Raw genomic sequence first — 24,669 nt, 5'->3', positions numbered from 1 at the left:
AAAATAAAGGTATCTACCAATTCCATCACATGAATTGAATCTTTCTCATTTATATTATAAATGCTGAAATTTCTTTGATATTTCGTTTCGAATCGAATGGTGAACGAAGAATTCAGTAGTAGGTACATTGGGTGGGGGACGAAAACATGAAAATAATTACAAATGTGTCTTTGTTAAACAAAAGTGGCAAAAATGACGGATTATTGAAGATTGTAACATTTGAAATGATAGCTTTCATTTATTCGTCGGCTGTAAAAGTATTTTAATGGGTTTATTATCAACTACTACCCATCAGCCAAAACTCTTCATAGTCCCGATGAAAACATGTTATTCACCCCACTGTTACCCCTATGGCCAGTTTATCTCCACCCCTCCGAAACGAACGAGTAGCTGAAGGGTGCGCAGGCCGGCGTCGCGACGCTATGTCAAACGTGGAGTTGAAGCCAGGGCGTCGCCACACCGCATATTCTCCACCTGAACAGGTGGAACGTCCACAGAACAACATTTCCTCCGATTTTTGATTCCGATAGTGTTATATAACCAGTGATTGGTCTTCGATTTATTCGGATCGCGTTCGATCGGGCATCTTTTCAACATGGGGTTAGATATGGAAAAGGGTGAGTTTTTACATGATATTACTAGTTGTCTATGCATGTTGTGTGAGAAAACTAACAAATAGAGTATGAAACTTTGGTAGAGTAGCTTCTGGTAATGATTCTAATTACGAAATAATTTTTTATTCAGATGGACTGACTTTCATCAAACATCTTGATAGGAGGCGAAAAACTACTCATTTTTACAGAATGATTTGGAAAAAGTTTACATTTGTCGAGTGAAATACATGTTGCATATCTCGAAAGTAACTGAAATTTATTCTGTCCATTTTAACAATCCTAGATATATGCGTATTTCAGAATGAATCTTTTCAGGAAAACACTTGTTTGATATATTAGACTCGTTTTTTTCATTCTTGGCAGTTGAAAATATCTATTACATATTCATAATTTTCTTTCTATCCCTAAAATTCAAGAAAATCCTGGTATTTGGGTGAAATAATGAAACAATTGATTAGAAGCATGAGAGGTACTTTCTACTTTTTGTATACAGTTGAATAGCGGCAATCTATCAGCGGCAAATGAGAAACATGAAAATATTTTTACTTCATATTTTCTCGTAATGGATTCTGATAGCAAAAGTCATATGTGAGTACCTACATCTACATTAGGATAAAACAATCATATTTGAAGGAGCGACTATAAAATATCAGTTCAAACAATTACAAATATGTTTTATTTCGCTAAGACATTATGTATACCATTTTTCACTGATTTCATCATATACATCATCATAAAATTACAAACATCTTTCCAGTGTTTCATTCTCTCAAAGTAATCGAAAATCTGAATCCAATTTTCAAAAGATTTGCTATAGTTGATAGGTATTCGCAATAAGCAAAATCTACAAATACTTCGTTAATAAATTCGTGAATGTTTCTTGTGAGTTGAACATCTGACCTCTAGATGAAACCAAAGTCCAAAGCCTAAGAAGCATCTTACACGAATTGGCGCAGTTTTAACCTCATTGATGCAAGGCTAAGTTCACGTTTGGAGAACAATCCTGAAAAAAGTAAGCAGGAACATCTCATTTAAATGTCACAATCTCTGGGATCGAAAGAAAACCCAAACCTTGATTAGGACAACTTTGCCTAGTATTGAATTATGAATGTTCCATTTTTAGTTACCGCTGCATCTGATTACCAGCTTGCAGTAAAAGCCGCAGAGGAACGCAGATGTCAAAACATGATTTTGCAACAAGTCGAAGAGCCATCAATATAGGCATCGTCGTTTCCTACTTCGGTTTGTCCTTTAAGAACAGTCAAGTCCAATAGTGCTTCGTGGTTTCTCCTAGTACTACTGATGAAAAGTCAGTCAATGTTGAAGGTTGATTTTACATCAAATGTTCTTCGAGAGCTTCGTTTATCATTCACGGATTAGACCTCTAGCAGGTCAAAACAGGACAAAACACAGGAAGAAATTAATTGACCTGAAAGATCAGCATGATTTTTGAAGCAATTGACTTCATTATGAAGCTGGATTTATTTAGTGGAGTTTGATTAGCTTTGAGACATAATAAACTCCGCAGTTTGAATAAGAATAAACCTAATCACTTCGGAATTACCGAACTGATGTTCGACAAAATTATGATTGAGGTTTATGAGAATTACAATAAAATTATAGTTAAGGCGTCATTCTCCTCCGCTTTCCAGTTTAGTAATTTGTAAGTACTCTAAAGAGTATTTAATAAAATATATTTCAACTTTCAATGAGTCTTTGGAAGAGTTAATACTAAAAACTCCATAATGTACTTCAATTGCATATCAAAATTCAGTGGTTTATATCGATCTGAAATCAGAAACGAAGAACCATAATAAATAACACCATTTCATGTTTGATGACGGTCTAAAAATCCCTGAAGCCGAAGAGGTGATAACATCTTATCCAGGGTGTAACTGAATAAGTGTTAAACAATTAAGGAGGTGATTCCTCATCGAAAAAAAATAGGATCTTTCATATAAAGAAATTTCATTGGAGCATCCCTTGGTAAAATTCAGCCCCTTAAAGGGGGTACATAAAATTTGTATAACAATTTTTTTCACAAGCACTGAAAATGTAACAATATTGAAATTAACCTGACGTTTTGTACTACCAAAAAGACACTCAGTCAGTATTTTATTTGGTTTACCCCATGGTTGTAAGGGGTGGAAAACGCAACCCCTAAAATTGATTTCCAATGTAACTTTTTGTCTTATTATTTGTTTACCATTTAAAAATTTATTAATTTATTTCCGATAGCCTGTTTCATTCTAAACGTAAAATGTGTCTTGGGCTTTTTGCCCAAAATAAACCAGTTCGCAGCAAAAAATTATTTTACGAACAACTACAGAGATACATCGTCATAAATGCGAACTGGATTTATTGTTATTTTGTAGTTAGAACCTGCATTGAACGATTGAAGGGTAATAAACAAAACTAATTTATTAATAACAAAACACACATCATGTAGAAATCATAGTAAATGTTCAATATGTCTACCTTCAGACATTACGCATGCGTCTAGACGTCGGCGCATTGAGCCACGTATTCGCTCAAATATTCCTTTAGTCTCTCTGATTACCCTGCACGCATCGATGATGCGGTTTCTTAAGTCCTCTACATCGCGAACAGGAGTACGATAAACCAAATGCTATAAATGGCCTCAAATAGAGAAATTGAGAGGATTGAGATCCGGGGATCGAGTGGACCAGTTCTGTGGTCCTCCTCGACCTATCCACTGATTTGCATATGTTTCAGTTAAATGCTGACGTGCTACTTGACTGAAATGGGCGGGAGAACCATCATGCATAAAAAACATATTCCTTCTGACGCCCAAAGGAACTTCCTCCAGCAGTAGTGGATGCACTTCTCTTAAAAATTGAACGTATAACACCATTTAATCGAGGAGGTAGAAAATGGTGCCCAATTAAATCATCCACAATAACTCCGAGCTACACGTTAAGAGATAGTTAGATAGTTCTTGATAGTTAGTTTCGACAATAGCATGAGGTTTTCATCAGCCCATATGTGGTAATTATGAAAATTAATAATCTTGTCCCGAGAAAAACTACATTCGTTTGTGAATTATATCGTCTTCAGAAAGTCACAATTTCTTCTAATCATTTCCAGCATCCAATTGCAAAATGCAAGACGGTTCGGAAAGTCTCGGAGTAACAGTGCCTGTACTCGTTGCAGATGGTGAAGGTATAAGAGTGGTTCTTTCAAAATGCGAAATACCGTCATATGATCAACATTTAGCTGGAAAGCAATCTTTCTAGTACTGGTAGTAGGTTGTTCTTCAATCAAATTAAGTACTGCTTCCTCAAGCTGTGGTGTTCGTACTTCTCGATGGCGACCACAATCTTGCGTTCTTTTGTCGAATGAACCATATTCTCGTAATCGTTGATGAAATTGAGCAAATATTCTATGTGAAGGATGCTGCCGTTGAGGATACATTTCAGCATATCTTCTAGAAGCTTCTAACCCATTCCCCTGCGATAGACCGTAAACGTAATGCATATCAGCCATTTCCTCATTTGTGTATGCCATTTTAATAACAAGTGAATTATTAAAGTAACAAATTAAGAACAGAACAACAACACACAATTAGTATTAATTCAATTTCAAAAATTCACAAACTAACAGCATCATACCAATTTAATTGTCACTATCGCTAATAGCGACCTACTAGATAGATTAGTTTCGTATTTTCGCATTAATGACGATGTATCTCTGTCGTTGTTCCTAAAATAATTTTTTGCTGCGAACTGCTTCATTTTGGGCAAAAAACCCAAGAGACATTTTTTGTTTAGAATGAAACAAGCTTTTGGAAATTCATTTTCCAATGGTAAACAAATGATAAAACAAAAAGTTACATTGGAAATAAATTTTAGGGGTTGCGTTTTCCACCCCTTATAACCATGAGGTAAACCAAATAAATTTCTCGCTAAGTGTCTTTTTGGTAGTACAAAACGTCGGGTTAATTTCAATATTGTAACTTTTTTAGTGCTTGTGAAAAAAATTGTTATACAAATTTTATGTACCCCTTTAAGGGGCTGTATCTTAACAAGGGATGCCCCAATGAAATTTCTTCATATGAAAGATCCTATCTTTTTTTCGATGAGGAATCACCTTCTTGAATGTTTTACACTTATTTAGTTACACCCTGTATATAAAATAAGAATCTTCCAAACAAAAAAGCGAGAACAACTACCGAATACCAATCATTTTTTTCAAATGTATAGATCATAGATATATGATGCAAACTATAAGTGAGAGTCTACAAAAATGTATACTTTCTTATTGAAACATTGATTCACATATAATTCATTTCATGCTTATACGCTGTCTCATCTTGGCAACATAAAAATGTCGTAGTGCGCCAAATCTGATGAATACGGTGGCCAAACAATTACGAACAAGCAATAACGAGTAAACAAGTGCATTATCGTGATGCAGAAGCCATGAATTGTTTTTTCACAATACAGGACGTTTTTTTTTATATTGCTTCTCGCCAGCGGTGCATAACTCCTGATCAAAGAAAACAGTGATCGAATTTGGCGTGCGTTTTTGGTCTTGGCTCTCCTGGGCTCTTCCATTGCGACTATTGGGATTAGGTCTCGATGTGATGATCACATAATCATATAATCATGATTCATCACCAGTTATGAACCATTTTGAGCAGATCTGAATTCCAGAGCGATGCCTATGCGACGGTTTTTTGGTCAAAATTCAGCTATCTTGGAACGAACTTCGCCGCCGACCGCTTCATACAGTTTTTCATTTCTACTCACTGAACTTCTACTTTTTACACAATATGTATGTTCAGAGCAGGGATAAGCTGATATTTCCATACCTAAAACAGAAAAATCTATCAACTACGAATGTTATAACTATTTTTCGTTCAATACTTAGCAAAGACGAATCCAGCGAGGTCGATAGTACGGGTAGGGTTCATCGTCAGGTATGTTGATCTGATTTTGGATAGATAGCCAAAATAATGACCACTTACTTATTGTTTTCATCATTTTGGGAATTCATAACAAAATAACATAACCTCACTTCTGCTTGTCATATGAAGGTTTATTAGAACTACCAGATCACTTCATTATAAATATCAGGATTCCTAACCTAAAATATAAAGAACGACATCAACGAAAAAAAATTGAAAACAAGCGGTTTTTTTTTTAAAAATATGGAAAAAAGGAGAGTTGAGGAGAATGATGTTTTTTCGGTGTTCTAGAAAGATTGAAAAGACATGTATCGCTTGTTAGCGGATTTTTCTTTGTAACTCTTGTAATTATTGCGGAAAAGTTAGTCAAAAGAAATTCCTCTGACTATTTCAAGAAGATTTGTTCCCGAATCACACAAGTTTGCTAAATTTACATTGAATAATTACTACTCAAGGCCACCCATCATCGAGGTAGGTTTTATCAGCCTTGGCATGTACATATCACATTTAAATTTGAGTGAACCCGGTCAAACTTACTTTTCTTGTATATATTCTTTTTAGGACCTTTTCTCTTTTTCTACTCGCTATTTTACGTTACGTGAGCTTATCAGGAACCCTACTTTACGTCACTTTGCCTTTACGTAACGGTTCAGTTCAGCTGGGTTTTACTTACCATTAAAGATAAGGGTCGAATATCTAGTTGAAGACAAGCCCGGGATAGTATTCATCACCCAAGCCTGGATCATTGGTTGGAAAATAAGTTCATGAAGGAGCGCAATCTCTTCCCAATTTAGACATTCCGTCGAAGTGATTAGGTACGTATCGAGTATTTTGGATGCTTCGTTCGAACGCTTAGGCCTACCCTTCTACGCTATCACTCTTGACAAGGCAACATTCTCCTATGAAGCTGTACCCAGGGTGGAAAACATAATAACTATCACACAAGTGAGCTGTATCGTTATCATACTGTTTTTGGCTAAAACTAAATCAAGTTTTTTTCTACCACATATATCTTGTCCTCCTATTATATACTTACTTTTTTGAACTTTTGGTATCGATACTTTAAGGGGACTTCTTACTTGATATAACGATATCGGTCACCCCTGGCTATTTCAAATTCAAATTCAAATAATTTATTCACACATACAGATACATATAAGAGATGAGTTGTCTAATAGCAATATGGTGAATGTTTTGAATAACGTTGAAATAGAGAGCTAGAGCTCGTTTTATTTTGTTGTCCTATTTTCACACCGAAACATAACCGAAGTGTGGGTAGTATTTTTCATCGTTGGAAATTATACAACTCCCTACAATCACTCATCATAGTGTTTGAATCTCAATCTACCCACTCCTTGAGAAGTTTTCTTCGAGTAGTCATCTACCTTGGATCCTCTATTGCATTATTTCCAGAAACTGGAAGTGCAATGGAAGATCTGGAAGGTGGAAAATAGTACTAGTGTCAATTCCAAGTGTTTTCTGAGCACATAATTTCAATTTTACACAAAATTATGCAAACAAAGCATGCTGAACAGCTGAAACTGTCAATATATGTTGGAGACATGTATAACAATATGAAAAATATAAAACTCGCTAATCGAATTCACCTGGCCCGCGAAAATTCAACATTCATCCACGTATACATGAAATTATATGTATTGAAAAAAATGTTCACTTTCAATAATCACTGTTGAGTGAAAGAGAACTGGGGGTTTCAGGTGAAAATTAATGTTTTTTCCTGAAACTCGAAGTCAAATTGAATAGTAAAAGTAATTCTTGTATCATTCCTTTGAATATATGTTTATGAATTGTCAGTTAACATATTAAAAAAAGAAATTAATTTATATGTAGTATAATAAACGTAGAAGTAAATAGTTTTTTCAAACACTCGTTTTTCCAGTTTTTATCCGATTTATGGATGTTCTATACATTTTTTAGAGAATGTTCTCATGTTTCTCATATATTGAAAAAATCAAACATTCTTTTCCATTGACTTTTGAATTGTTTGCAAGAAAAACATCGAAGAATGACTCGGAAATCGAAGAATAAAACAAAGGTATACCAAAATCCCCACTGTTCACAAAAAAAAAATATTGTTCCCACAAGATCACAAAAGGAGTATGTATTTCTGCAGTATATTTATTGGATCAATTACTTCTTCTGACATGCTTTCAGTTTCTCGAATTGAACGGGTAGAAGATCTACACTGGACAGAAAAACGAAATTACAATCTCAACAAACCTCCCTATCTAATTCCACGATTTCCCGCAAACTCTGAAAAATCTCATTTTCACATAGCGATACCGCAGCGTTAAATTAGAATACTTTGTCAGCTTCTTATTGTCTTGTTAATTTGGAGGCTCATCTCATGATTTTTCTCCGACAAGATGTACCACTTCATTCTTTAACTAGGGTCTGTACATCGCCTCTGTTGTTTCTGTGTCATTTACTCGAGAAAGTAATATTTTCTTATAGTCCTTGAAATATCCTCAGGTGAAAAAATATTGAAATGTGAAATGATATTCATTTCAGTGAATATCATTAGAACTGATAAACGTACTCGTTCAAATGAATGAATGAGTTGTGTTGTTGAATTCCAGAAGCTTTGTTCTATTTTTATGAATATGGTAAACAACTTTCGATCGTTTCTAACAACGCATTTATTTTTTCCTTTGCGTGATCGAAATTTATATTGGAATGTTTCTCAACAAATAGTACAATACAAACAACAGAATGCATGACAAACCATTACAAACAATGGTTGAACATAGCATAGCATATTAGGTATTTATAATTTAATTCAGAATAATGAGATAAACGATTGAATGAATTCAATCTGCTTTCAATTCAATTTGGTATTCATCTCACAGGATATCATAATCCACTTGCATTATTCGAATCAATCAACAATTGCATATTCCATTTAAGAATGGTTCAGACGACTTTCCACTGGAAAGTTGGATACGTAATTTGGGAAAGCCATTAAAAATTAATTCAACATATTTTTAAAATCATTTTCTGGAGCTGCATCAAACATTACCATCTTTCTAATCTGAGGGATGTTTTGAAAGGAAATATATATTAGTTTCACTCGTTCACGCAAATGAAGAGAAAGTTGACGTATGCTATTTTTATGAAAAATTCTTAAGTCAACAATAAACCTATGTGGACTTTTATGAAACTTCAAGGATTCCCAAAACAACGTTGGCATTTCATCAGATGAGAATAAAATATGTGGAATACACAGAATATTTATAATGAAGAAAGCTTGTTTAAAGTAGTTTAATGGTTCATTATTCGATATTTTCAAATGTGGCTTCCTTCCATAAATAGAGTAAGTATTTTGGTAGTATTTACCAACAAATGTGAGTTAATGGAGTTTTATCCCAACAACAAACCGTTATTTTTAACACCTCGACACATGTTTCAATAACTAAGTGATATTCATTCCTACACCAAAGGTTTCAAATAGTGCACCACAAGTAACAAATATACGCACGATTTCAATTTTCATCTATTAATTCGAAGTGAATAGTCTCGAATACTTTTAAATTATGGGTTCGAAATTGGATTTTCTATTGATAATATCAAACATTCAATTCAAATTTTTTATGAATTACGTAACATTTCTGAGTGACTATTCTACTTTGGATAACTAAACGATACTGATAACTCGAATCAATTGATATTAGACTGGTATTATAAAGAATCACATAGAATATTATTTATTTATTTCCAGTGGAATACAAAACGGGACAAACCCAGATCATTGTAAATGATTTGATTATATTATGTAATATGGGATATTGTGTGAACAGTTGTTGATCAAGTGCAGTTCAAATTACAGTAGCTAGACATGGAAATGATGATTAATGAACGTTTGAGAGACGTGGTGAAAGTTGCAAGGGAATTAGAAAAGATGTCAATATCTATCGATTTGGATATAGAGTTGTAAGATTTACAAAACCTATTTAGGGGAGAATTCAAATAGTAATTAGTTTTACTTTGATTTGTTTGGAATGAATATGTTCCTCTGGTATTATACAGAGGTACAATTATTAAAAGTTGGTTCAATATAGAGCTGCTGACGCAACAATTATTTATTATTTCATATATGAACTTAATATCAGCTATTTGGCGTCCATCTGCCAATGATATTAAATTGACTTGTATTTCAATCTGTAATAGATCTTTGAGATTATGAAAGTAATTTCTATTGATAAAGGTGACGAATTTGCTTTGTATAGATTCAAGCTTTCCAATATACGAGATATACAGGGGGTTCCATATAACTGAAGCAAAACTGAACTGACTATTCACATAAGCCATGTAAAGTGTACGAACAGAGTTAGTATTTCTGAAGTCACGATGACAAGTCCTGAGCAGTATAGTTCGCAATATAGTTAATTTGTGAGTCAAATAATAGTTTAGAGTCATAAGTCTTTGACTTCAGATATTTCCTTCAGCTGCTGCCTGTTTATTTGATATTGGTGGTTGCGAATATTTTTGTTTCTTGTAAACATTTAATATTTGCCATTTCTTAAGATTCCGGAATAGAGAGTTTTTCTCGCTGAATTTCACAAGAGTATCTATATCGTTATATATGAGAAGTGAATCGTTGGTACGTGTCACAATACATTGAAAAATGGCAGTTAGGAGAAACAACTAGATATATCGTTGATAAAAATGTCGAAGAATAGAGGCCCCAGATGAGAGCTCTGAGGAACTCCGGAAGTGATATTAATGAATCGAGAACAAAACGCACCCAGACTGATTGCCTGAGACCTATTTGTAATATACGACTGAAATCATCTCAGCAGATCACCGTGTATACAGATTTCTGTCGACTTGTCGAGTAGAGATGCTTGATTTATCTTGTCGAATGCCTTGCTGAAATTGGTATAGATGGCATCAACCTAGTAGCTTTTATCCACTTTTAGGTGCTTGGTAGGTGCTTTCTTAGGTATAGATGGCTTCTTGGTATAGATGGCATCAACCTAGTAGGTGCTTTCTTAGGTATAGATGGCTTCTTGGTATAGATGGCATCAACCTAGTAGCTTTTATCCACTTTTAGGTGCACGGTAGGTGCTTTCTTAGGAAGCACCTACCGTGCTGAAATAATTTTAGCAGATCACCGTGCATTCAGATTTCTGTCGACTTGTCGAGTAGAGATGCATGATTTATCTTGTCGAATGCCTTGCTGAAATAGGTATAGATGGCATCAACCTAGTAGCCTTTATCCATGCTCTTTGAGAGATATTCAGTATAAATAAATAAATTGGTTTCAATCGAGCGTTGTGTCACAAATCCATGCTGTTCATTATTGATTGAGGATCCAACATCAAAGCATTTATAGTCACAAATGATTGATTCGAAAACTTTGAAAATTAAACAGAGTTTTAATACACTGCCATAATAACTTATTACCACTTTTGAATATGGAAATTACAAGTGCAGTTTTCCATATTTTTTGGAAAATAGCTTTGTTTGATAGACTTATTGAATAAAATAAATAGGATGTGAGACATTTCTTGACCGCATTGTTTTGAAAATCAAATGGGTATGTGGTTTACGGAAGGTGCTTTCTGAGGAAGATCCAGTATATTTCTTAGAATGGTATGTTGAGGGATGTGATAAGGACTGAATGAAAAGCTGTCGGCTAATCTATCAGTATCTGCTTGCATTCTAATTGCCGGGTTAAATCATGGAGCAAAACACTCTAAAAAAATATCACGTATCTTCTACCAGTCTGTTGAAAGTATTTTGTCAGACATAATCCATTTCTAGTCCCCCCCCCCCACAATCCGCAAAGACGATATAATCAAATGATAAATCAAAACAAAATAGATTTTGTCAGTTATTGACATGCCCGAGAAATTATTTTTCATTTCCCAAATTTTTTTTCATTATATTTTTACAACAAAATAACGAATACCGGTCAATTGGGGGGACATTGTACCTTTGGAAGGTGATTTGTATATGTGATTTTTTGAGTTATTTCATTTTTATATCATTCCCCCTTTTGAAGAAAAAATTATATATGGGTGGGCAAGTGACCCCACTTCAGGAGGTGACAGATGTTTTCTTTGTATAACAAAGCTATAAATGAAAGATGGGCAAAACCACCTCCTCAGGGTGTTAAAAGAGTAACAGTAAAGACAAAAATTGCTCAAAAAATTCAAAATAACTAATACAATTACCAGGACTGTCGACAGAAGTGTTATGAACGACATAAAAGTTTTTAAAATTTTGTGGATAACATAAGCTGTAGTTTTTGGTGATTACAATGCTTTTCTCTATCTGAAGGATGAGAAAGTAAAAAAACTGAAATTACAATGTAACACTTCAAATGAAAAGTGGGGTGACATTGCCCATTCGAATAACAATCAACAGGTTGGCTGCAGGAACGAAATTGCAAGTGGATTAAATTCTTCATTACATTTACTAATGAAACTCACCTTGTTTTCGTGGAAGCTGTGTATATGTAATTTTGAAGAGGTCAAATTCTCATGGATAACAAACGTTACAAATAAAACAGTTAATTGGTGATAGCACTTATCTGGAACGACCTACAGACAATAGAATATCTCGTTGTCATTGAGGAGGTATGTTTCATTGACTGCAGCACCTCAAACGACCTTTCAGCTATTTACTATGAAGGCGCGAATCTATTTTTTCAAAACTGGGCAAAGCTACGCCAGAAGACAAAGTCACCCTAATTGACGGTAAGTGGAAGTTTTTCAATTTTTTTCAGTCAAAAATCTGTTGGTGAAATCAGATAAAATATTAGATAATGGTTCAAAATGGCAAAGCAAAGCTACTGAGCTAAGGTTTCAATTACAAGATCTTACCTTCCAACGTGCAATTTCCACCAAGGGACAGACAATATATTTGTTATAAAACACGACTCGTAAAATAATATCGAATGAAATTTTACGAGTGTCACTCGTTTAATGCATCAAATAAATTACCTTTCCACTCACGAACGACGGGAATACCTAAAATTCTTACTGTAACTCTTCCACGCTGAATAAAGATATTGTTCTGACATCGTTTTGACTAATGCACCGGAATATTCATCCATTTTATGCACATATTTCATGGTGCATAAAGTGGTTGGAAAGAATCCAATTCGAAATAAGAAATATTAGCTAGAATATGAATCCATTCATCAAACTGTTACGTAATATTGTAATAGCATTTCCAAACATAGAAATGGTTCACTTGAAATCGAAGTGAGTTTTGGGATCTGATGAAACTGAAACTGATGATTGATTTCGTCGTTGTTCGTTATTATTTAGTAAATTTGGCCTATTTTTTCTGTTGGCGTATTTTTAAAGTAGAAAATATGAATTACTAGCTGTTGCCCGCTCTTATATTAACGTAAAGCCGAAGCTACTGAAACTAGAATTTTGAAATATGCAGGTGAGTTCTTTGTATAGCGTCAATAAGCATCAAGAAAGGAAAGTACGAAATTCCACCCCCAAGGGGGGAAATAGGGATTCAAATATTGTATTGAATGTCGTCAGTTTTGAAGTTTTGGGTTGATGAAAAAATTTAACTATTTGTTTTAAATGTTCTGTCACGAAACTTAATGTGACAAACCAAATTCTACGCGGCCGAAGCTGCAGCATCAACTAGTTAACAATAGATGAATGAATTTTATACTGTTTCTTGTGTTTATTACCTTCCACAATTTGAAAAAAATAAAAACAAATCAATATCGAATCTGCTGAAGTGTAGTAAAGGGCAAACTGAAAATCTCAACCCGAAAAGTTACTGCGTAATATAAACTGCTGGAAAGTCCAATCGGTCGATAACTTGTCGTATTCATGAATTTTTGCCTACAAATTGGAAAAATTGGTTTATTTCAATCATTTCCAGAACTCGCATTAAATTCAACCGAATATATCCTGAGGTAACACCAATGAACGAGAGGAAGTTTGTAAGATCACAAAATAATTTCCCTAACTCTGGCTCAAAGTTAAAAACAACGTTTACATTACCATAACCTGTTACTTACTTCAATACTGTCAATTCATCCATTCGCAGTGCAGAAAAAGATATGTGTGTATCACATGCTTCAATACAACAAACTTTGAAAAACCACGAAATGAATCCGTATAAATTAACCAAAGTTCAAGCTCTCAAAGCAGAAGAATTTGAACGTAGGGTGCATTTTTGCGAATCCGTTTTAATACATATACAGGAAGATAGGGAATTTTTGTCAAAACTAATTTGAAGCAAAGAATCAAATTTAACGAGGAATGGCATTTTTAATAGAAGGATAAACATTTTTGAGCTGATTATAATCCTCATGTATAACAAAAGAAATGGGTTTCCGAGAAAAATTTTACCAGAATGTTTTCTGTATTTTGAATAACAATAAAATTTGCATTTTAATTTATCAAGATTCACTAAAAGCACCAAATATTAAGGACGACTGTTATCGATTTCTTCGAAGATTTGCCTTTAGAGGAGTATAGAAATTCGTGGTTTCAACTGGATGGAGCGCCAGCTTATTCCACTCAGGATGTTTCCAGGAAACTTTACTAAATGTATGACAATCGTTGGTTTAAGCGTTTAGAGCCGTGGGGTTGGCTACCGAGATCACCTGATCTTACGCCACTTGACTTTTTTATAATCTGTTTCCAAAGAAGAACCGCCTACCAAAAGAGAACTGCGACGGTAAACAGTGCGGTGTATTGAACATTTTGAAATGTTTAGAATGTTCAGGACAACATTTTCAGTATTTATTGTAAATATATGATATTTTGTTATTTTTATTCATCCTAATTCTGTTATGTACTGTACTTTCACATGTTATAGCCCAGAAACTCTTACCTTTCAACTAGAAATGCCTGATTTTTGGTACAGTTAATTCCTGGAAACTTTGAGCCATAGTTGAAGAAATTATTTTGTAACCTTACAAACTTCCTCTCGTTCATTGCTGTTAATTCAGGATACATTTGGTTGAATTTTCTGCAAGTTCTGAAAATGATTTGATCTCTGTGTTCATGTGTGATAAATAATTTCATAAGAACTTCGTTTGAATAATGGATACTTGTATGTTTTGAAACACCTTCAATAACAATTTATGAATTACTCATGAAAGTAACCAAAATGGTATCAGCTTGATAATTCCACTGCTATCTATAACCAAATTTTAAAAAAACACTTCTAGAAGAAGTGACTTCATTGAAAAAACTTTGTTTATATACAATGAAAATGAATTTATGCATAATAGTAATTTAATAGTGATTCTTGCAAGCCCTGTATGATATGGAGTCGATTTCTTGGTGATAATCAAATATTTTGAGTCTGTCCAAACTACCATCAGAATATTAACTTGTAACAATTGTAACAATTCTAGCCTTGACAGGGTATGAATTGAAATAATAATCCTTACTGATCTGGTTGATAGGCAGCAGATTGAATGTATGATATATTTCTTGCTTTTTTTTGGTATATAGCCTTCTACGATTTGAAAAATAAACAGAGCTAAATCAATAGAGGATCTGCTGAAGTGTAATGAAGGGCAAACTGAAAAGTTCACCCCAAAAAGTTACTGCGTAATATAGAACACTAAAGAGTTCAATTAGTCAGATTGTAAAAGGTTATATACCTCCCCAAGAAACAGTGAGAAGTATTGCGTCCTCCAATAAAAACTTCCAGAGAATATATATGATATGATTAAGAGCTTCGTATAGATTTTTGCTGGGATCGCTATCATCATCAAGAATCCTACCCAATGGTATAAAAAGTGTCTGTAGAATATATTTATTGTCAAATATGCGAAACTTCGGTCTCCGACACAATTTTTTGCAACCACATTGCAGGTGTCGTCGTTAAGAGTAAGTTATTTCTCAGCCCAATTAGCTGTAGACCTATATTTCACTAGAGAAAAGTAGCAAGGTTACTTCTGTTACACCCGTTACTGCCTGCATGGCCTAATAATTAAAACTAATTGCCTTGTTGAGATCGTGGGAAGAAAGGTACAAGGTAGCTTACGATAATGGTAATTTCAGATTGGCTCTTGACAACACAAAGGATTCGTTAAAACTTGAAAAGATTATTTTTAGTATGGAACATGAATTTTCGCCAAGGAAATAGTTGTATTTTGTCATTGTTCCTTTGTTGAATTATGAAAATAAAATTTATCCAGTGCTAACGAAAAAATAAAATAGAAACAATGGCTTGTTTACCCTTCCCTTGATTTCATAAATTCATCAAATAGTTGGAAAAATTCACACAATATTCAATAACGTCTAAAAAATAGTTGATTTAATCGTTCACAGGAACTATTTTCAGTTCGTGTTGTTCAATACTTCAAATGGAAGAAACGGTTGTTTTTTGTTCGCTTTTATTACAAAAATTAAAATGACAAATTTGAAGGAACGTACATGAAGTTCATATATAGAAACTGAAACTGAATAAAACAGAATACAAAAACCCAAATTAACCTGTGAAAAGGTAACCGTTAATTGAATCTTCTATTGCATCACCCCCAGAATTGTTTTTATCACTGTTAGACACTTCTGATATAATGCTTTGAAAAAATGTATAACTTGAAAAAAACTGAATCCAAACTAGAAGAGTGGGATTGATAAAATACATATTTCAACTACATGCTTGTTTTTCATTTCAATCATTTCATTTGAGTATTTCAATTCTTGGGCTATGTGATAACTTATTTTATATTGAATTCAAAAGGAAAATAACGTTAAGGAGTTTGAAATGGCAACTTGTAGCATCAGTAACACACCATGAAACTTCAAAGAAACTCTTTACTTGAGCCCAAACAAGTTCAATGAGATTGAGTTCGCAATATAGGATTAAGTTCGCAATGCAGGATTGAGTCGCAATGATTTGTTTCTGTGTCATCTTGTCGCCTACATATTTTGAGAAACGAGCTCGTTTTAACATACAATGAACAAGTTATTCAACAAATAATTCATCACAAAGTAAGGTGAATTGAGGTCTTACATTTGCTCAAAATATTCTATATGGCAATCGCCAAATTGCGTTGACTCGAACACCAGTGAAATGTCCACAGTCCGCTTTCCTTTTCCAGAAGGCGACTTCAATCCGGGAAACCAGCTTTCTAAAAATACTTGACATGAATTCGCCTTACCACATCTTTCCTACGGTACATCCTTCATTGAGCCAAGTTTCATCCAGATAACAAATCTTTTTTTCTCACGTCCAATCTCCACTACTAGATAATTTCACTATTTTTGATTGATAGCGATTTTCTGCTTCGTTTTTCCAAGCTGAAATTCAATTTCTTCAAAGTGTTCCACAATTCCTTTCTACCTATCATTGGAGACATACATTGGTCACCTTGTATGTATGTATGTATGAGAGTTTCATATACATTAGAAATAATACTTTTTCCGTTACCAGAAAAATTAGTTTTCCTAGTTCGTTCCACTGGAGAGATAATTGAAGTAGCCATTCTAAATCACACACTAAGTATAATTTACTGATAACAACAATGATTGAGAGCAAAAGTGCTTTTTATACGAAGTATGAAACATCATATTCGAAATTCCAAATCAAAATTAATTTTATAGGTTTAATTATATTAAATCTAATAATCATCAATGTGAGTGTTCCATATTTTACTCACTGTATACATACAACTATGAAGAGTATTTTGATAGTTGTTACATATAAGCATACCATACCATTTATTGTTTGAAATAAATACTACATATTTTCCTTTTTACCAGAATCATTTATGTACGCCTATGGAACAGCAACTTAAAAAGAATTTACTACTCCGCTACTTGAGGTCATCGACTATAACTTTGTGTAACTACATCGTTCATATATTACAAAGGAGAATACTGTGAGCCAAGTCTAGGATGAAGATTTAATTGTCTCGAATTCTCCTACACTTGGTAAGAGTAGCAAACATTTTCACAGCCTATACCATTATACCAACATCACTAAATACCCTGAATCAAATTATTTTGAATAACTCTCTTCGCGAAATTCAGAATTAGAACTTTTAGCCCAAACACCAGAACTACAACATTTGTCCACGATCAAGTTGTTGTCATCGCAAAGTAACTGCTTTATCTTCTCAATTGAAATCAATTGAAAAAGTGATCTCAATTTGGTGAAACGTGAGTTATTTCCTGCTACCTTTCAACCACGTATATGCGCTGTTCTGTATGTATGTATGTATGTGTGTGTATTCACGAATCAATTTTTTCGTGTTCTTTTATAAACCAGGTATATATCAGTAGTAGAAATCCTCGTACAATGGAAAAATATCTACATTGCAATTTTAACTATGAACCTTCAAAGAGGTTGCAAATCACGAGAAAGAAGTAAAAGCGTCACTTCTATTTTCTTTATAGGTATTTCCAGCACTAATTGTATCCGTATTTCACATCGGGGGCTCCTCTTTCAATCCAGAAGAATTTAAGTCTTTCGGAGCATATGCTGAAACTGGAAATATTCTAAACGATTCCAGTCTGATACTTTTGTGAAATGCACTTCTGAAATATGGAGAGATTGATATGAATGGATTTCCAAAATAAAATTTCGTAATTTCGGAAACAACATATGTGAGTTGTTTCATTGGAAACTTGCACATATCATTTTTATGCAGTCGATACACAGTTACATTTTTTCCAATTTCAAAAATACTTCATAATCAATAAACTGCATAATCCCTGATATGAATGCGTTACTTGATACTTCAGAACGACATTTCTTGAAAGTTGACCCAAGAAAATCTGTAGCATTACTGTTTTGTGGAGAAAAATCAAGAAACTAATTCCTTGGTGGTATACAAATGAAAATATCTGATGAAAAAATTCCCTTCAAATCTGAATTTAAGAACCTGGGCCTAACCACTGACACAAAATTAGGATTTGAAGAGCATGTAACACATGAAGTGAAATGCATACTACTCCTTGAAGTTGGCTTTCTCACAAAAAATGATCACTCAAAGAATGCTATGTGATTCCTTCGTTCTCTCATACATCAATAACTGTGATATCGTATATATGTCTGTTAAAATTGGTTTTTTCGTTAACTAGCTGTCGCCCCCATATGAACAACAACATTCAAAAGTGGAAACTGAGGATTAACGAGGTCTAACCTTTCTGCGTGCCATTCCTAGCATAGGTTGGTCGACAAGCAATGAAAATCAACTGTACAAATACTGGGCTCGAATCACCGGTTCACACAGCGGTCGATTGAATGAGTGTAACATAACACCCATGCCAATTCAACCCGCTACCATAGTTGCTTGGATAATATAGATGTAAAACGTCTACAACAAGTACGAAACTGTTGCAATAGACTCATTCGTAGAATAAAAAAACGACAGAGTATCTCTACATGGTATAAAAGAAAGTCGCTTCCCGATGCCTGTCCCGATGCATGCTTAGATCTTTAAAACAACGCACCTCGGAAACTATGAGAGACACGAAGATGGTTTAATTGGGGCCAAAGTTGCGCATTTACCTGACTTACAATATGCTGTTGAGAAACTTCTGAAATTCCGAGTATATCCGAAGATATCCGGAAAAAATAGAAATTTCGAAAAATGGTCTTTATTTTTTTCTGGGTTTATTTTTCGAAGGATTCGAAAATAAATAGCACTTTCACATTGCCACTTTTTCCCTGCTATATAATGATGTATTCAAATTTGCTATTCGATGTTTCGTCTTGCGGCCACCATCATCAACTTTATTTTTCCTTATGGGCGCTACATTGAATTCTTTCTGTTTTGAATAGAACCAGATTTCAAATTTTCAATGATGTATACTAAGTTATCATTCATTTTCGAAAAATTGGAGATATTGAAATAAAAACAATTCTTATCATAATAGACTTTGACTTTGATTTTTCTAAATTTGACTTTCAATTTATTACACTCAATGACATTATTGTACAAGTCAACGAATGAAAATAAGAGATATGATACAAATGGATTACAAATTACGGTAGAAACACAGTTAGGACATTAGAAATGTATATCAACTTGTATCCCGAAAGACGACAACCACATCGATATATGTTCAAGCTATTGGATCAAAATCTCACAGAGTTCGGTTCATCTGAAAAGCCGAGCAAAAAACACTGTTTTTATCGTATTTGTAATAAATTTGTATCATATCTCTTTTTCTTCATCCGTGAAAGCCATTTTTCGCCAAAAGTTCAATGACTTGTACAATAACAAGATGTCAATGAGTGTAATAATTGAAAGTCAAATGTAGAAACATCAAAGTCAAGGCAGCCTATTATGATAAGAATTAATTTTTCTCTTTCTCCAATTTTTCGAAAAAGAATGATAACTTATGATACATCATTGAAACGGTAAAATCTGGTTCAAAACAGAAAGAATCCAATGTAGCACCCATAAGAAAGAATAAAATGGATAATGTTGGCGTAAATGCGTACCTTTGTCTGAACTCAACCATCTTCGTATCTCTCATAGTTTCCGAGATCCCAATGGTGAGGATCGAATTTGAAACGCCCTGTATAGTAGAGAAACACTGATAATTTCAGAGGTTTCTAATGTGATGTGAATAAACACATTTTTTTGCGCTTACATTGCAAACGCTGGCGGAACCCAACGATATAGATCAAAAAATGTACTACAAGTATTGAAAACCTCAAAAAGGTCTGAAAAAAGTCCGCGATGGTATATGTCTATCTCTTAAGGATAACCCACACTAACCATTTCTTATCCTCGAGAAATATTGGCTTATTAACGAACTATTTTCAAGCAAAACAGCATTAATTCAATTTAGTATTCAATTCAATTTAGTATTCAATTTAGTACCTTAAATACATTGTTCATTTAATATAGATCAATGTGGCTCGTTACAGCATGTAATTTGAATTAATATTTTGTCTTCTGCTGATTGCTCCGTGCATTTGTAGTTCTTTTGACATCCAAGTGTTGCCCACTTTTGCACTTTGCTACATCATACTGATGATGGGCTAAAAGCTCGAAACACGTGTATATGTGTATATGGTTTGACACTTTCTTGAGTGTCCGATAAATTATCTCTTTCGTTAATATCAAGACACTTAAATTGATGGATGTAGCGGTTACTACGTGGTAGGAAATCATAATGAAGAAAAGAGAATTGAAACTTTCTATGTTTTAACCACTTTTACTTGTAACTAACTCTACTGCAGTTTCGTCCTATAAGGACATTTTCAAACTTATAGATTAAACTTCAATTTATTTATAACTAACGTTACTGCGGTTTCGTCCTATAAGGACATTATCAAACGTTTACATTAAACTTTAATGATTTCAAACAGTTTTTTTTTTCTTTATCAAGACACTTAATAATCTTTATGTCTGTATTATTTCCTAGATTCAGATGTCACGCAGATAGCTATAGCTACCTCCATGGTGATATTGGTAGTATTCTTGTAAACACTAGATCTATTAACTGAAACCAGAAATGTGCGACCGGCTTCTGCTTATGGCTTCGTGCAATTGCAGTTCTTTTGGCAAGCAAGTGTTGCCCATCCTTGTACTTGGCTGCACCATACTGATGATGGCCAAATGCCCGAAACACATGTATATGGTTTGCCATGTTCGCTAAATTATACATTCAACATTGTTTTGAATAATCATAAAAAACGGAAGATCTGAGTAATATCATCTGTCGTTCGTTCAAATGACTGACACTCGCACCCTTGCATGAGATCTGAATATAAAATATGGATTAACAAAAAAAGTTCGTCCCCCAATCAGAAAATAAACCGTTTATTGTTATTGCTTTATAGAAATTTGCTGCCTACTTCATTACATGGTCTTTCATTTCACATTTTACCCTACAAACCGAACATTATTTTTTCAATTATGAGGCAGAATAGTACTTGGTCTTTCAATGGATATTTCAAAAGAAAAGTTATCCTGAACTTCACGAAGGCTTTGAATATGAGCTCTTGAGTTCAAAACTTTGTTCATGAACCTTCATTTGTTAGGCTGAATACCGATGAATGATGAAATTTAATTGCTCTTTGCTGGAAAGTCAACTGAATGAGGTACTCCAGTTGATGTGAATAGAAATTATAATGTTATCAATTCCAACGTTTCTGTGTTCCTGTGTGCGCTTTAAATTTCTAGATTTTCAAATGGACTTAAACATACACTGAAATCAAAATAATAATGGAAAATGTAGAAACCCAGATTTGAGAAATGGAACGTTACATTCACAATTAAATGTGAAAAGTTGCATACATACAGATCGGCAATTTGAAAACTTCAATACGTAATTTCAATATGGAATAGTTCCATTGAATATTTTCAGCTTTCGCAATTTCACCTCTCAGATGAGTATTACTTTATATTTCAAACAAAATACTAGCACTTCAGGAAAATCCTCAAAGCGCTCTAATTGCGGTGCTTATGCGAAAGTAGCGATTCATATTGGATTCGAATCACTGTAGTTAAAATCCTTTTAAAAAACGTTCTCAGGAAGTTTATTCCATACAGATGCAGTTCTCCAAATGAAAGAGTTCTTGATCAGTAAAGTTCAAGGTGTACTGAGTCAAACCACAAAACGATGAGCAGTCACAGTTCATCGCGTATTTGTACCGCTCTTGGTGGAATCAAATGTGCCAAGTCACTTGAACACTTCATGTGAAAGTATATATAGAAGAGAGACCAGTAGTTTCTAAAAAATCACATTCAAAAAACCAAATTTCAACATTTATACTTAATCAATAACTCAGAATTCGTCCTGCTATTCACTGATATTGATCAGTATATAAACGGAAAAAATCATTTACTTTCATTGAGAAATTAACACGATCATATAGGGTCATGAATAACTCATGAGCAATAAACTCAAAATTGATACGAAACGTAATCTAGTATCACAGGAAATTTTCTCACATGCTTCACCCTATTTTTTTGTTCCTTTTCGGTAGTAGTTGAACGTGATTTTCCTAAATAGATGGATTGGTAGAAAGGGAGCAATTGAATGGCTTGCGAGATCACCGGATTCAACTTTGTTAGACTTTTTTCTATGTCAACATTGCAGTTGTTTTCGTCAGAATGAAGAATTCAATATTGACTGTAATAAGGCATTCCATTATAATGTTTTCAAGAAAGCTCATAAAATGAAGGCAATTTTTTATTACCTAATCTTCAACAGACAAATGCTTCAACTCAATGAGAAATATCTGAAAAATAAATTGAGAAAAGTTCGATTTTCGTTGACATTCGTTACATAATTAAACTTTGTTTTAAAAGTGGAAAATATAAGAAATAGCTAGTTATATTCACGATAGGACCGTATGCGTTCACTTTATAGATACATCTAGAAATGTGTTAATGAAGTTTCTAAAATAATTGTTATTATAGTTATTTCATTTGAAATCCTCAAAAATCTTCGAGAGACTTATAAAAACTGAGTGGAAACCGGGTTCAATTTCCATTTGGAGGTGCAATCTCAAGAAGAAATATTGTGAATTCCTTATGTATTTGTAACATGTGGCAAAAATAATGGAGTGGGACTTTTCAAAAAGGAATATAGAAGCAAATCATGAGTTATCAAAAGCGATCGAAACCTATAAAAACTGGGTAGAATCCATGAATTATAATCACACATCAATGAAATGAAACAAAAAAAAATTACAGAAATTTATTTCGAACCATATGTGGTTCCAACAATTTCGAAGAATATACGTGAATCCCAAATTTGTATGGAATGGGACACTCAATCTTTCACATAATTTAGTGTCATGGCCATATACCGAAAATGTATTCAAGAATCTTCTGAATGAATATCAGTTAGTGGATTCCTTGTGAACCGTCAAAGAATTTAGAATTTGTTAATTGCTATCATATTTTCTGTTCATCATATAATATCAATAACTCCAAAATATTCACATCGCTGTCAATTTCGGTGATTTTTCAAACTTGATGATGCATATTTGTCAAACATAATGATAATTACTGGGACTATTTGGATGACTATCGTTGTTCAAAATACCTGTTGATGCGAAATATTTACTAATATGAAGGTTCAACAATGTTCAAGAATACTGAAACTGAAAAATAATTTAATTGGATTCTTATCTCACATTCGAAGTGAACGAATAAAAATAGGCATAACAATTCCTGTTCACATACATAAATTTGTTTTATATATTACAAATCAAATTAGCACCAACGGAAATGAGTTTTACCTCAATTGCAATTTTCTGTAACACTTTACACAAACACGGCAGAAATATGGCACAATGTTTACGAAGTATTTTCAGTTGGAACAATCGAGGATGGGTTTCAGTTTGTATCACAATGTAAATATGTTGTCTTTACATTAAGGTGACAGTTTCGATAAACAATCATTAGTACGCCTTTTGCATAGAACCTACAGGATCAGCTGAAACAATCAATTTTTATCGAATCATTGGGAAGGGAAGCAAATCCAATTATATCATTTCCCATTTTAAATAGTATTTTTTTCACTCCAATAGCCGAAAAAAAACAATACAATGACGTTTGCTATCAAGAAGTTAGATAAGACTTTCTAACATGTCTGACATACATTTCTGAATTTCAATCCTCTGTTGAGGAATCCTGCATTTATAATGATTATGGTTTTTAGTGAGGTTATTGGCAAACATTTCACAATATGATTTTAAAAAAGTATCTAGGGTCTCTCAAATTATGAAAAAAATTACAACAGTCTTTACATCAATTCTCGTACTGGAAGTCTTGAAACTATAGGCTGTCTTTTCCATAGTTGTTTTCATTCAGTTAGCACATTATCAAGCAGAATAACTATATAACATATCACAAAAGTGATATGAGATTAAACAAAAATTCATGTGCACTAGCTCAACATTCTATTGAAACAGGACACAAAATTAATATAATCAAGCAAAAGTTTTATATTGAAAAAAAAATATGTCCAAAAGGCGTTTTCACGAAATGGTCCTCATTATCAAAAATCCTTGTAATATGAACAAAAAAACATTGAAAATCTGAGTATAATTTACAATTATTCACTAGACATAGATAAATCTCGGTAATTCTCAATTTGAAATAATCACACGTTGTATGAAATTCATTCAATGAAATAGAAATCTTTCCAAATATAATGCCACTTTTATCATTGC

The 24,669-nt window shown here is 33.5% G+C and overlaps 1 protein-coding gene across 1 annotated transcript in view; it reads left to right on the top strand.

Annotated features, from left to right (window-relative positions):
* Window positions 1-471: 471 nt before the first annotated feature.
* The window catches only part of Schip1 (Schwannomin interacting protein 1), a 279,853-nt gene continuing 255,655 nt past the window's right edge, over window positions 472-24,669 (top strand). Inside the window, exon 1 of the mRNA XM_074173834.1 lies at window positions 472-617. The gene's annotated coding sequence lies outside the window, so the exon portion shown is untranslated. The remainder of the gene's footprint in view (window positions 618-24,669) is intronic.

The sequence above is a fragment of the Leptinotarsa decemlineata genome, unplaced genomic scaffold, assembly GCF_025532065.1.
Source record: "Leptinotarsa decemlineata unplaced genomic scaffold, Ldec_3_MD MMD2_tig00000505_RagTag_RagTag, whole genome shotgun sequence".
Lineage (NCBI taxonomy): Eukaryota > Metazoa > Arthropoda > Insecta > Coleoptera > Chrysomelidae > Leptinotarsa > Leptinotarsa decemlineata.
The sequence above is the reverse complement of the archived record's forward strand: the minus strand, read 5'-3'. Positions and strand labels throughout refer to the sequence as shown.